The sequence below is a fragment of the Dendrobates tinctorius genome, unplaced genomic scaffold (genome assembly GCF_039654945.1).
Source record: "Dendrobates tinctorius isolate UK_male_01 unplaced genomic scaffold, ASM3965494v1 ptg000011l, whole genome shotgun sequence".
Taxonomy (NCBI): domain Eukaryota; kingdom Metazoa; phylum Chordata; class Amphibia; order Anura; family Dendrobatidae; genus Dendrobates; species Dendrobates tinctorius.
The window spans coordinates 101,064,889-101,078,993 of NW_027361679.1; the positions used below are offsets into that span (position 1 = coordinate 101,064,889).

The 14,105-nt window shown below is 48.9% G+C and overlaps 1 protein-coding gene across 19 annotated transcripts in view; it reads left to right on the plus strand.

Moving 5' to 3' along the window:
• ADGRL3 (adhesion G protein-coupled receptor L3) overlaps nucleotides 1–14,105 on the plus strand; it is a 948,965-nt gene that overhangs the window by 429,365 nt on the left and 505,495 nt on the right. The gene's annotated exons all lie outside the window — the stretch shown is intronic.

Genomic DNA, 14,105 nt, shown 5'->3' on the forward strand with positions numbered 1-14,105 from the left:
TGTACATTACTCCTCCCCCTTTTAGAGGGCGCTACGGAGGAATTACCTGTCGGTAATCGGCCATGCACACCTCAGCGAGTTCGCCCCGGCAGGACAACCCATCAGCATTTCCATGTTCACTGCCCTTTTTGTGTTGTACAGTAAAGTCGTACTGTTGAAGGGCAAGGCTCCAGCGGAGCAGCCTTCCATTGGTTCCGGACACTGTGTTCAACCAGCTCAGAGGGTTGTGATCGGTAACCACCGTGAAGGTATGCCCGTACAGGTAGGGCTGCAAACGTTGCAGTGCCCACACCATGGCTAGACACTCCTTCTCGATGGTCGAATATGCCACTTCCCTCGGCAAAAGTTTCTGGCTCAGGTACAACATGGGGTGCTCCTGGTTCCCCGAGTCGACCTGGCTGAGCACAGCACCGAGGCCAAACTCGCTGGTGTCAGTCTGTACCAGAAATGGGCAACTATGTCTACTGCTCTCAACACTGGAGAGTTGCACAGGGCTGCTTTCAAAGCTTGGAAGGCCGCCTCACAGTCATCTGTCCAGTTGACTGTTTGGGGTAGCCTCTGCTTGGTGAGGTCAGTCAAGGGTTTTGCAAGGGCGCTATAGTCCTGCACAAACCGCCTATAGTACCCTGCAGTGCCCAAGAAGGACTTCACCTGTTTCTTGGTCATGGGTGTGGGCCAGGACACGATTGCGTCCACCTTTTCTGGCTCCGGACTCATGGAACCCCCGCCTACCCGGTGCCCCAGGTAGTGGACCTCGCTCGTGCCCATCTGGCACTTTCCCGGCTTGATAGTCAGGCCTACCTGGTGAAGACGCTTGAGCACCTCCGGGAGGTGCTGAAGGTGTTCCTCCCAGGTGGAACTGAAGATGGCGATGTCGTCCAAGTACGCCACCGAGTACTCCTCCAGTCCCCGAAGCAGGTGGTTGACCTTCCGCTGGAAAGTGGCAGGGGCATTTTTCATGCCGAAGGGCATGACCGTGGACTCGTACAGTCCAAAGGGGGTGATAAAGGTGGATTTCTCCTGCGCCTCAGGGCTCAGGGGACTCTGCCAGTATCCCTGACTCACATCCATGATGGATATGTACCTTGCTTTTGCCAACCGCTCAAGCAGATCCTCGATGCGCGGCATCGGGTAGGCATCAGAGGTTGTGATGGCGTTGATCCCCCTGTAATCCACGCAGAACCTGGTGGTTCGATCCTTTTTAGGCATGAGGACTACAGGTGAGGTCCACACGCTTTTTGACCGTCGAATCACCCCCAGCCTTAACATCTCATTGATCTCTTGACGCATGATCTGTTGCACCGCCTCAGAGATCCGATAAGGTGTTCGCCGTAGTGGGGCATGATTCCCGGTGTCCACCTCATGAACCGCTAGCTCCATCCTCCCAGGTCGGTTGGTGAACACGGCCCGGAAGGGTTCCAGGGTTTCCACCAACTGCGACCGCTGGGATACAGTTAGAAAACCACTTATCTCTATGTCCTCAATGAACCCATTGGCCTTGGCTTGGGCCAGCATGTCCAGGAGGGGATCTTCCTCCCGATCCTCGGGCAGGTTGCTGACCGGTAGGACGCAAGCTTCACTCTCGTGGTGCGCCTTCAGCATGTTGACCTGAAAGGCCTTGCGCCTACCCCGAGCATGGTTAAGCGTGACCACGTAGGTGACAGGGTTCAGCTGTTGGTGGACGACGTATGGGCCTTCCCAGGCTGCCTGAAGCTTATCCTTTGGTACGGGGACCAGCACCCACACCTTTTGACTCACTTGGTAGGTCCGCTCCCGGGCGTTCTGGTCGTACCAGTGCTTCTGGTCAGCCTGAGCCTGCGTCATGTTGTCATGCACCAACTGCGTCAAGTTCTGCATCTTGTCACGGAAGCGCATGACATAATCCACGATGGACACTTCTGTGGGGTTTGGCTCATCTTCCCAGGATTCTCTTATCAACCCAAGGGGTCCCCGGACTCGCCTGCCATACAGGAGCTCGAAGGGGGAGAACCCGGTCGAGGCCTGCGGAACTTCTCTGTAAGCGAATAGCAGGTGTGGGAGGTACCGCTCCCAGTCACGCCCTTGGGTCTCAACCAGCATGCGGAGCATCTGTTTGAGGGTACCGTTGAAGCGTTCACAAAAACCATTAGTCTGTGGGTGATACGTACTTGATACCAGGTGCTTCACCTGCATTTTCTCACAGAGAGCCTCCATTAGGCGAGACATGAATTGGGTCCTTTGATCAGTAAGCATCTCCCTGGGAAATCCTACCCTTGAAAAGATGGTCACCAGTGCGTCAGCCACCTTATCTGCCCTGTTTGAAGACAGAGCTACTGCCTCTGGGTACCGGGTAGCGCAGTCTACCACGGTGAGAATGTGTCACTTTCCAGAGCTGCTGGGGATGGCCAGCGGGCCTACAATGTCCACCGCGATTCTCTGGAAAGGCTCCTCTATCACCGGCAAAGGAATAAGGGGAGCCTTAAGAGCAGGCCCCGCCTTACCCACTTTTTGACAGGTGTTACAGGTGCGGCAGTATCGTGTTACCTCTGTCCCCATCTTGGGTCAATAGAAGTGTTGAGACAGCCGTGCCTTTGTTTTGCTGATCCTCAAGTGTCCAGCAAGTGGAATCTCATTGGCAATCCGCAACAACTCAGTTCTGAACTGTAGGGGGACGACTAGCTGTCTTTCCCTCAACCACTGCTTTTGGGAATCTCCGGGTACTGTCTCCCGGTACAAGCTTCCTCGTTCCCATAACACCCTCTCCTTATCAGACTTGGAGGTGGGCGTCTCGGCGAGGTGTCTCAATTTCTACAGGCTTGCATCTGAGTGCAGAGCTGCTTGGTTCTCCTTGCTGGAGGCTGCCAGAAGTGACGTCAGGGTTCCTTCCTTACTGGGACCCTCTGGAACCTGCTCTGGGTTCAACTCTGGTTCAGTCTCTCCTGTAACAGAAGAGAGTCCAGAAGACAGGGCGCTACCTGCGATCTGGGCACTCTGACTGCGTGTGACAGCTGCTATGTATGCTGTCTCCCTGGGGATTTCTACAGACCCACCAATCGGTGCTGCTATGGGCCCTACTTCCCCATCTACCCCCAACACTTCAGGAGCAGTGCTACTTATGGGCCAGTTACCTTCCTCAGTGGCACTCGTCAGTTGCATGGCATTACCTTCCTCATGGTCCCCATGCACTTCCCCATTTCCTTGAGCACCATTGCTTGCTCTTGCCAGGGGTTCCTCAGCCGTCTCACTCCGCAGAGTGACGGGGCTGAGCACTTCGGTACCTGTGGACACATCTACCGTTTCAAAGAAATGGTTAACAGGTTCAGTCAGCACAGATACATCATCATCATCATCATCATCATCATCATCATCAGTCCTAGGAAAAGAATGGTTATCAGATTGCTTTGGTACATTCACATCACCATCAGCATCATTCCTGGGGAAAGAATGGTTGTTAGTTGCATTATTACTCATCAAGGCATTCGCAGGTAACGCATTCAGTTTCCCATCATCAACACCAGGGTTAACGTCACCCTTCTTATCAGATTGGGGCAGGGTGTCAGGGACATAGTATGCAACCATCCTCCCCAAGTCAGTCCCCAATAACACATCAGTGGGCAGGTTTTCAGACACTCCCACTTCCCTCACCCCGCTCCCAGCACCCCAATCAAGGAATACCCGGGCCACTGGCAAGGGACAGCGGGTACCCCGATCCCGGTGACAGTCAGGGTTTTCCCCTCAACAAACTCTTCAGGGGTCGCCAGTCCAGGACGGATATGGGTTCGTTCAGCCCCGGTGTCCTTGAGGCCTGTAGCAAGACGGGCCCCCACCTGGACGAGTTGAACCTTGTCGTCAATCCTCCCAACCACACCTCCCACCAAAAGAACAGAGGCGTTGAGCCCAGAGGCCTTGGCTGGGGGGGTTCTTCGGCTTTTCCGCACAGGTGTAACTGAGGTGACCAGGCCGCTTGCAGTGGAAACACAGGCGACTGTCAGTAGTAGGCCTGGTGTTGGCAATAGGGACAGGGCCTCCAGAGAGGCGGCTAGCTGGGGCACTGGGGTTGGTTGCAGGCTTACCCCCTCTCCAGCTGGTGGTGACTGGCCTCCGCGTCTCTGGCTTCCGATTGGCTTCATAGTTGTTGGCGATCTGCGCCGCTTTGTCCGCGTTCGTTGGTTCGCGGTCCAGGATGAACTGTCGGACCTCAGCTGGGCAAACATGCAGGAACTGGTCTTTGATCATCAGGTCCCGTAGCTGCTCAAAGGAATCAACGGACAGTCAATGGATCCACTGGTCAAAGTGGGTCTTGAGTCCTTGCACCACATCACTATAGCTATCGTGTGGGCCACATTGGAGGTTCCGGAACTTCTTTCGGTATACCTCAGGTGTCAGCTGGTATTTGGCGATCAGAGCCTGCTTGATGGCATCATAGTCGTCGTCGTCGTCTTCTGATGGCAGAGAAGCAAACGCCTCCAGAGCTTTGCCTTTTAGCCCTGGGGTCAAGTACCTGGCCCATTGGACCTTATCCAGCCAGTACTGTCTGCAGGCTTTCTCGAAGGCTCGCAGAAACGTGTCCAAGTCCCCGTCCTTTTCCATCACGGGAAAATGATCTGGCCGGGGTTTAGGACTTTGGGCGCTGCTGGGCTCACTGCTTCGGGCTGTGGGGGCATTCCACCCCTGCTGTAGCATCTCCAGTTCATGGGCCCTCTGAGCTTCTCGTTCAGCCTCTCTTTCGGCTCGGGCCTCCTGCCGATATTGCTGGATCAGCCTCACCCGTCCCTCACTGTCTTCGGCAGGGAGTGCGTCCAAGGCCGCTTGCAGGTTGGGGTCCAGCGTGCTCTGGTTAAATGTGGGGCCAGCGCTCAGGAGTGGAGTCTCTGCTGCAGCCCCATTGTCACTTGGGCCAACTTCTGCGCCCGCTGGACTCTGGGTGTAGTCCAGCTGAACCAGAGCTGCGATCAATTGATCTCTGGTTTTGCTTGTGGCGTCAATGCCTCAGTACGTGCATACTGCAGCAAGGTTTTCCTTTTTCTGCTGTCTGTACCAGTGTTCTCCTTTTGCCGCCATGGTTGCCAAATAAAACATAGAAAAGAACAACAAAGAGAAAGGGAGGGAATACTTGCAAGTACACAAAAATGTCTCAGGACTAGTAACCACTGAGTCTGTTCTCCAAAACCTATGAAACCTATGACGCAGGATTCCCGCAGGAACCGTGCAGGTCTTTAGTGAGAGGAATGATTGCGCAAACCAAATCACTAATGCTCTATGATTATCCCACCGCTCTACCAGCGGACGCTGTGCCATCAATAGGTCACGATCCCACCACCGACAAGGGTTTGTCAGCAGACGGAGGGACGTGACGCACTGCCGGCACACGGCTATCACAGGCACAGCGGGGGCTTATCTTAGTTATCCCACCACTGGCACCATGTGACAAAAACACAGCAAGCTAATCTTGCCCTAACAATTTATTGCAGGGGGGGGATTTTGGTTGCCCCACCACTGCTAACAACCTTCCAAGAACTGCGGGGATTTATGTACAGTGGAGCAAAAAAGTATTTAGTCAGTCAGCAATAGTGCAAGTTCCACCACTTAAAAAGATGAGAGGCGTCTGTAATTTACATCATAGGTAGACCTCAACTATGGGAGACAAACTGAGAAAAAAAAATCCAGAAAATCACATTGTCTGTTTTTTTTTCATTTTATTTGCATATTATGGTGGAAAATAAGTATTTGGTCAGAAACAAGCAATCAAGATTTCTGGCTCTCACAGACCTGTAACTTCTTCTTTAAGAGTCTCCTCTTTCCTCCACTCATTACCTGTAGTAATGGCACCTGTTTAAACTTGTTATCAGTATAAAAAGACACCTGTGCACACCCTCAAACAGTCTGACTCCAAACTCCACTATGGTGAAGACCAAAGAGCTGTCAAAGGACACCAGAAACAAAATTGTAGCCCTGCACCAGGCTGGGAAGACTGAATCTGCAATAGCCAACCAGCTTGGAGCGAAGAAATCAACTGTGGGAGCAATAATTAGAAAATGGAAGACATACAAGACCACTGATAATCTCCCTCGATCTGGTGCTCCACGCAAAATCCCACCCCGTGGGGTCAGAATGATCACAAGAACGGTGAGCAAAAATCCCAGAACCACGCGGGGGGACCTAGTGAATGAACTGCAGAGAGCTGGGACCAATGTAACAAGGCCTACCATAAGTAACACACTACTCCACCATGGACTCAGATCCTGCAGTGCCAGACGTGTCCCACTGCTTAAGCCTGTACATGTCCGGGCCCATCTGAAGTTTGCTAGAGAGCATTTGGATGATCCAGAGGAGTTTTGGGAGAATGTCCTATGGTCTGATGAAACCAAACTGGAACTGTTTGGTAGAAACACAACTTGTCGTGTTTGGAGGAAAAAGAAAACTGAGTTGCATCCATCAAACACCATATCTACTGTAAAGCATGGTGGTGGAAACATCATGCTTTGGGGCTGTTTCTCTGCAAAGGGGCCAGGACGACTGATCCGGGTACATGAAAGAATGAATGGGGCCATGTATCGTGAGATTTTGAGTGCAAACCTCCTTCCATCAGCAAGGGCATTGAAGATGAAACGTGGCTGGGTCTTTCAACATGACAATGATCCAAAGCACACCGCCAGGGCAACGAAGGAGTGGCTTCGTAAGAAACATTTCAAGGTCCTGGAGTGGCCTAGCCAGTCTCCAGATCTCAACCCTATAGAAAACCTTTGGAGGAAGTTGAAAGTCCGTTTTGCCAAGCGAAAAGCCAAAAACATCACTGCTCTAGAGGAGATCTGCATGGAGGAATGGGCCAACATACCAACAACAGTGTGTGGCAACCTTGTGAAGACTTACAGAAAACGTTTGACCTCTGTCATTGCCAACAAAGGATATATCACAAAGTATTGAGATGAAATTTTGTTTCTGACCAAATACTTATTTTCCACCAAAATATGCAAATAAAATGAAAAAAAACCAGACAATGTGATTTTCTGGATTTTTTTTTCTCAGTTTGTCTACCATAGTTGAGGTCTACCTATGATGTAAATTACAGACGCCTGTCATCTTTTTAAGTGGTGGAACTTGCACTATTGCTGACTGACTAAATACTTTTTTGCCCCACTGTATATCCCACTTTCTCAGTTCCACTTTGGAACTCGCAGCTCTCCGGCACCCCCCTTACCCTCAGGTCAGTCAGGGAACTGCACCTAGGATAATAAGTCGACAGACGGTCTGCTTGTTGTGCACGAGCAATTAGACTACTGCAGTAAGGGAATCATCAATGCTGTGGCCGCAGCCCCTCATTCAGCATGTAAGACCTGTCTGTACTGCCAGCTAGCCTCGCCAGTCACGCACACCACGCTACCACCAGCCACGCTTTACTTAATCAAAGAGTTAATTAAGAGGGTCCGTGACAAACCCCAAATTAGTAACGATTATCTAAAAAAGGCGCATAGTTCTTTTCTTAGAGCATGGAGACAGAGCTAATAGATTTTATCATTTATTCCCAAAAGAATGCGGGCCGTGATTACATAGATAAAAGTTGCTATAAAGTTGAGACATTACATATGTACAATACAAATATAACATAAAGAGGATTAAAAATACAGAAAGTAACACTCACATGTGCTTAGTCGGTATCAGGCAGACCATGTGGCTGGGGGAGGGGCGCTTAACCAAACGTCCCCACTCATCGGCACGTCTCTCTGGCAGGAGGACTCCAGCTGAACTGCCTGGAAATTGGTAGGGAATACCTATAGCCTAGGGTCTGTGACCTCACGAAATGGGCGGTCTGGAGAGGTACAACTTCCCTCTCTCCAAGTTATGATTTGGCTACAAAACTTAGAATAACTATATCTAAACGAGAAAAGCCCGTACCAACACACAGGGCATCATTGTTTGTGATTTTCCAAATAGAATCCGAAGACACCAAGCATGCCATAATTAAGACCCTCCATTTGGGAGCAATCCATATCTCAGTTTCTGGAGAGATTTTGCAAGAGCCACCGTAGGGAAGCCGGGTCTGCGCAGATCACAGAAATGTCCGTTTCGTTTTTCTGTCGCGATTGGAGCCCATGCTAGCCTATTTTAATATCTCTCACAGTTTTATTTCAGACACATGTCCCAGAGGACAAAGGACTTCTTTTAGCTCTGCAGGGAGGGGGGAGGAGAAGAATTCTACACTGTGGCTTCAGGTTTCACAGAGCTGCACGCAGGAAGACGCTGGTGTGTGTGTTGTGGGGGAAGAGAGGGGGGTTGCAGCTACATGACAGAGAGATTTTCTAGAATGTTCCAGATGCATATCTGCAGTACATTACACCCCATAACAGCGCATCACCACAGATTCCCCATAACAGTGTGTCACCACAGATCCCCATAATAGTGCGTCACCACAGATTCTCATAACAGTGCGTCACCACAGATTCCCCATAACAGTGCGTCACCACAGATTCCCCATAACAGTGCGTCACCACAGATTCCCCATAACAGTGCGTCACCAACAGATCCCCCATAACAGTGCGTCACCACAGATTCCCCATAACAGTGCATCACCACAGATTCCCCATAACAGTGCGTCACCACAGATTCCCCATAACAGTGCGTCACCATAGATTCCCCATAACAGTGCATCACCACAGATTCCCCATAACAGTGCGTCACCACAGATCCTCATAACAGTGCGTCACCACAGATTCCCCATAACAGTGCATCACCACAGATTCCCCATAACAGTGCATCACCACAGATTCCCCATAGCAGTGCGTCACCACAGATTCCCCATAACAGTGCATCACCACAAATTCCCCATAACAGTGCGTCACCACAGATCCTCAAAACAGTGTGTCACCACAGATCCTCATAACAGTGCGTCACCACAGATTCCCCATAACAGTGCGTCACCACAGATCCTCATAACAGTGCGTCACCACAGATCCTCATAACAGTGCGTCACCACAGATTCCCCATAACAGTGCGTCACCACAGATCCTCATAACAGTGCATCACCACAGATCCTCATAACAGTGCGTCACCACAGATTCCCCATAACAGTGCATCACCACAGATTCCTCATAACAGTGCGTCACCACAGATCCTCATAACAGTGTGTCACCACAGATCCTCATAACAGTGCGTCACCACAGATTCCCCATAACAGTGCGTCACCACAGATCCTCATAACAGTGCGTCACCACAGATCCTCATAACAGTGCGTCACCACAGATTCCCCATAACAGTGCGTCACCACAGATCCTCATAACAGTGCATCACCACAGATCCTCATAACAGTGCGTCACCACAGATTCCCCATAACAGTGCGTCACCACAGATCCTCATAACAGTGCATCACCACAGATCCTCATAACAGTGCGTCATCACAGATTCCCCATAACAGTGCGTCACCACAGATCCTCATAACAGTGCGTCACCACAGATCCTCATAACAGTGCATCACCACAGATCCTCATAACACTGCGTCACCACAGATTCCCCATAACAGTGCGTCACCACAGATCCTCATAACAGTGCGTCACCACAGATCCTCATAACAGTGCGTCACCTCAGATTCCCCATAACAATGTTTTTCTTCAACATAGGTGTAGAGAAAGGCATGGGCTACACTTTTTCTGTCGCGATTGGAGCCCATGCTAGCCTATTTTAATATCTCTCACAGTTTTATTTCAGACACATGTCCCAGAGGACAAAGGACTTCTTTTAGCTCTGCAGGGAGGGGGGAGGAGAAGAATTCTACACTGTGGCTTCAGGTTTCACAGAGCTGCACGCAGGAAGACGCTGGTGTGTGTGTTGTGGGGGAAGAGAGGGGGGTTGCAGCTACATGACAGAGAGATTTTCTAGAATGTTCCAGATGCATATCTGCAGTACATTACACCCCATAACAGCGCATCACCACAGATTCCCCATAACAGTGTGTCACCACAGATCCCCATAATAGTGCGTCACCACAGATCCTCATAACAGTGCGTCACCACAGATTCCCCATAACAGTGCGTCACCACAGATTCCCCATAACAGTGCGTCACCAACAGATCCCCCATAACAGTGCGTCACCACAGATTCCCCATAACAGTGCATCACCACAGATTCCCCATAACGGTGCGTCACCACAGATTCCCCATAACAGTGCATCACCACAGATTCCCCATAACAGTGCGTCACCACAGATCCTCATAACAGTGCGTCACCACAGATCCTCATAACAGTGCGTCACCACAGATCCTCATAACAGTGCGTCACCACAGATCCTCATAACAGTGCGTCACCACAGATTCCCCATAACAGTGCATCACCACAGATTCCCCATAACAGCGCGTTACCACAGATTCCCCATAACAGTGCGTCACCACAGATTCCCCATAGCAGTGCGTCACCACAGATTCCCCATAACAGTGCATCACCACAGATTCCCCATAACAGTGCGTCACCACAGATCCTCATAACAGTGTGTCACCACAGATCCTCATAACAGTGCGTCACCACAGATTCCCCATAACAGTGCATCACCACAGATTCCCCATAACAGTGCGTCACCACAGATTCCCCATAGCAGTGCGTCACCACAGATTCCCCATAACAGTGCATCACCACAGATTCCCCATAACAGTGCGTCACCACAGATCCTCATAACAGTGTGTCACCACAGATCCTCATAACAGTGCGTCACCACAGATTCCCCATAACAGTGCGTCACCACAGATCCTCATAACAGTGCGTCACCACAGATCCTCATAACAGTGCGTCACCACAGATTCCCCATAACAGTGCGTCACCACAGATCCTCATAACAGTGCATCACCACAGATCCTCATAACAGTGCGTCACCACAGATTCCCCATAACAGTGCGTCACCACAGATCCTCATAACAGTGCATCACCACAGATCCTCATAACAGTGCGTCACCACAGATTCCCCATAACAGTGCGTCACCACAGATCCTCATAACAGTGCGGCACCACAGATCCTCATAACACTGCGTCACCACAGATTCCCCATAACAGTGCGTCACCACAGATCCTCATAACAGTGCGTCACCACAGATCCTCATAACAGTGCGTCACCTCAGATGCCCCATAACAATGTTTTTCTTCAACATAGGTGTAGAGAAAGGCATGGGCTACACATCTAAAATCATAAGTTCATCTAATGCCACTTAGGCAAAATGAAACTGAACATGAGAATTCTTAGTTTAATATTCTACCGTAATTACGGTAGACTGTATGAAGCCGCTAGCACATGACGGCGAACCTCTTAAAGTAGTGAGCAAAACTAGGCGGAACCCCTCTTGCAGTCTCCAGGCTTGCAGCATGGGTACTGTGGGGCACCAGGTACCCACTCTGCTGGTTCATTGTAGCTGTGGTGGTGGTCGGCACATTGCTCCACACCTTTAAGCCTACAGTATTTAAAGTTATGGACACACTGAGATTCGCCATGACTTGGCAGTAAGCTTCATAAGTCTGACCATAATGTTACGGTAAACTAAAAACTTCTTGTTCAGTTGAATATGGTACATTTTTGCCTAACACCACTAGATCAACTTGCGATTTTTGGATGTGCGTCCCATGTCTTTTCTACAGCAATAGTACCATATTCATTCATGCTCTCAGTTGCAATGCCCCCATAACTATGAAGGACAGAGCTGAAAATTGTTTCAATACTATATTTTGTTGCAGAAAATACCGTACATTTGGCTGCTTCATATTGTGCAATTTTAAAGAATGTCAAAGCAGAAAAGGCTTGCATATAAAATCCCCTTTTAACTGGAAGTTATCAAATACGCTAAAGAGCATGGGAACAGAGCAGCGAAGAGACATTTTGGGCTGCTTCCAACTGAAAAAATGATAAGAGTGTGGAGGAAACAGGAGGATGAGCTGCAAAAAGCAGGAAAAAGCAGATCTGATCTTCGTAGGCGTAGGTACAAAGTGGCCAGAGTTAGACATGGACGTAAAAGAATGGATCATACGCCACAGAAATAATGGCCTTTCGGTCTCAACAAAAATGATCATATTCGAAGCCAAGCAGATTGCTGCTGAGAAAGGCATCAATGACTTCACTGGATCATCATCATGGTGCTTCAGATTTATGAGGAGATGGGGCCTTGCTATGCGCACCAAAACTTGAATTGCGCAAAAAATGCCACAAGAATATGAAGCAAAGATTCTGTCTTTCCACAAATTTGTCATTGACTGTAGAAAGAAAAATGGATATGAACTAGGCCAGATTGGAATATGGATGAAGTCCCTCTAACCTTTGACGTGCCATCCAACAGGACTGTTGATGCAAAGGGTGCCAAAACCGTAATGGTAAAAACTGCAGGACATGAAAAAAAACACTACACAGTTGTGTTGTCCTGCTGTGCCGATGGCACGAAACTGCCACCAATGTTAATTTTTAAAAGAAAAAACATGTCCAAAGAAGCTATCCCACGAGGAGTTGTTGTGCACGTTCACGAGAAAGTGATGGACGAGAACGGAATGAGATTGTGGGTTGATAAAGTGTGGTCCAAACGTCCTGGAGGACTTCTGAAAAAAACATCCCTGTTAGTGCTAGACCAGTTCAGGGCACATATTAGTGAAAACACAAAAAAAGTGTTTAAAGAAGTGAAGACCCATCTCGCAGTAATTTCAGGGGGGCTTGCCAGTCAGCTGCAACCTCTCGATGTTTCTATAAACAAGCCATTTAAAGTCTACATGCGAGAAGAGTGGAATAAATGGATGGCTGCTGGCAATCATGACCTGACACCAACTGGACGGATGAAGAGGCCCACTTTCACTCAAGTTTGTGAGTGGGTGAAAACATCATGGGAATCAGTAAAGGATGAAACGGTTATACGGTCATTCAAAAAGTGTGGAATTAGCGATGCCTTAGATGGCACCGAAGATGGTGCACTATATGAGGACAGTGAAGAAAGTGACACCAATGATTGTGAGGACCTGAGCTTCCTAGACTCTGACAGCAGTGATGAGGAGTTCCTGGGATCCTCTGACTAGAAGATTGCGGTGTCTGACGATTAACGTTTCTCCTCACTTGTTAGCCAGAACATGGCTCTTGCTGTTACTTACGGTACATGGGACTGTTCTTACACGTTACCCACAATGCTGCTGTTGAATCTACTTTGTTAAAATAATATTTTGTTATTTACCGGTAATTAAAAGTTTTTGCACACTATTTGGCAGTGATGACGAATTCCTGGGATTCCCTGATTAGAAGATTGCATTGCCTGAAGAATAAAGTTTCTCCTCACTTGTTAGCCAGAACATGAATCTTGCTGTTACTTACGGTACATGGGACTGTTCTTACGTTACCCACAATGCTGCTGTTGAGTCTACTATATTAAAATAATATTTTGTTATTCAACTAAAGTTTTTTGCACACTATTTGGCTCAAAATATTTTTTTTCTTATATTCCTCCTCTAAAATCTAGGAGCGTCTTATAATCAGGTGCGTCTTATAAAGCGAAAAATACGGTAAAAAGCAAGCCATTTTACCCCCCAAAAAGGCTGGACCCTTAACTATCTAACATATTACAAAAGCTTTGGATAAAAAAAGTCACTATATTCACTGCTTTAACTGGTATTCTGTCTGTCTCTGTCTAGCCTGGCCTGCTGCAATGTTGGATTGTCCTGTGGGAAAGCTACAACCAGTAAAAGGCAGTAGTTCTCACACGGTGGCAGATGTAATAGCAAGGGCCTGTGTTGTACCAAGAGTAGCAGGTTATCACTAAAGGGAGCTTCATAAGTGCCAGAGGATTTTTTTTAATCACTCAAGGGGGGACTGTAGTACCATAATGCAAAAAAATAATTGTGACTTTTTGAAATGTTGCAAATGATGAAATCAGTCAAAAACATCTTAAAACTAGGGATAGGCGAAACCGAACTGTAAAATTCTGGACCCGTACCGAACACAGTGTTCGTTCACAAGGTCCCGATCACGGGTTTCCATGGGAAAACCGTGTTACAGTTCGTGTCCAGTTTGGGTCCAGGGCCTGTAAAACAAAGCATAAAATTAATAAACATTATAATTATACATACCTGTCCAGCGATGCGTCCTCCCGTCCAGCTGTCTCCCGGCCGCATCTGCTTCCAGGGCCGCTCAT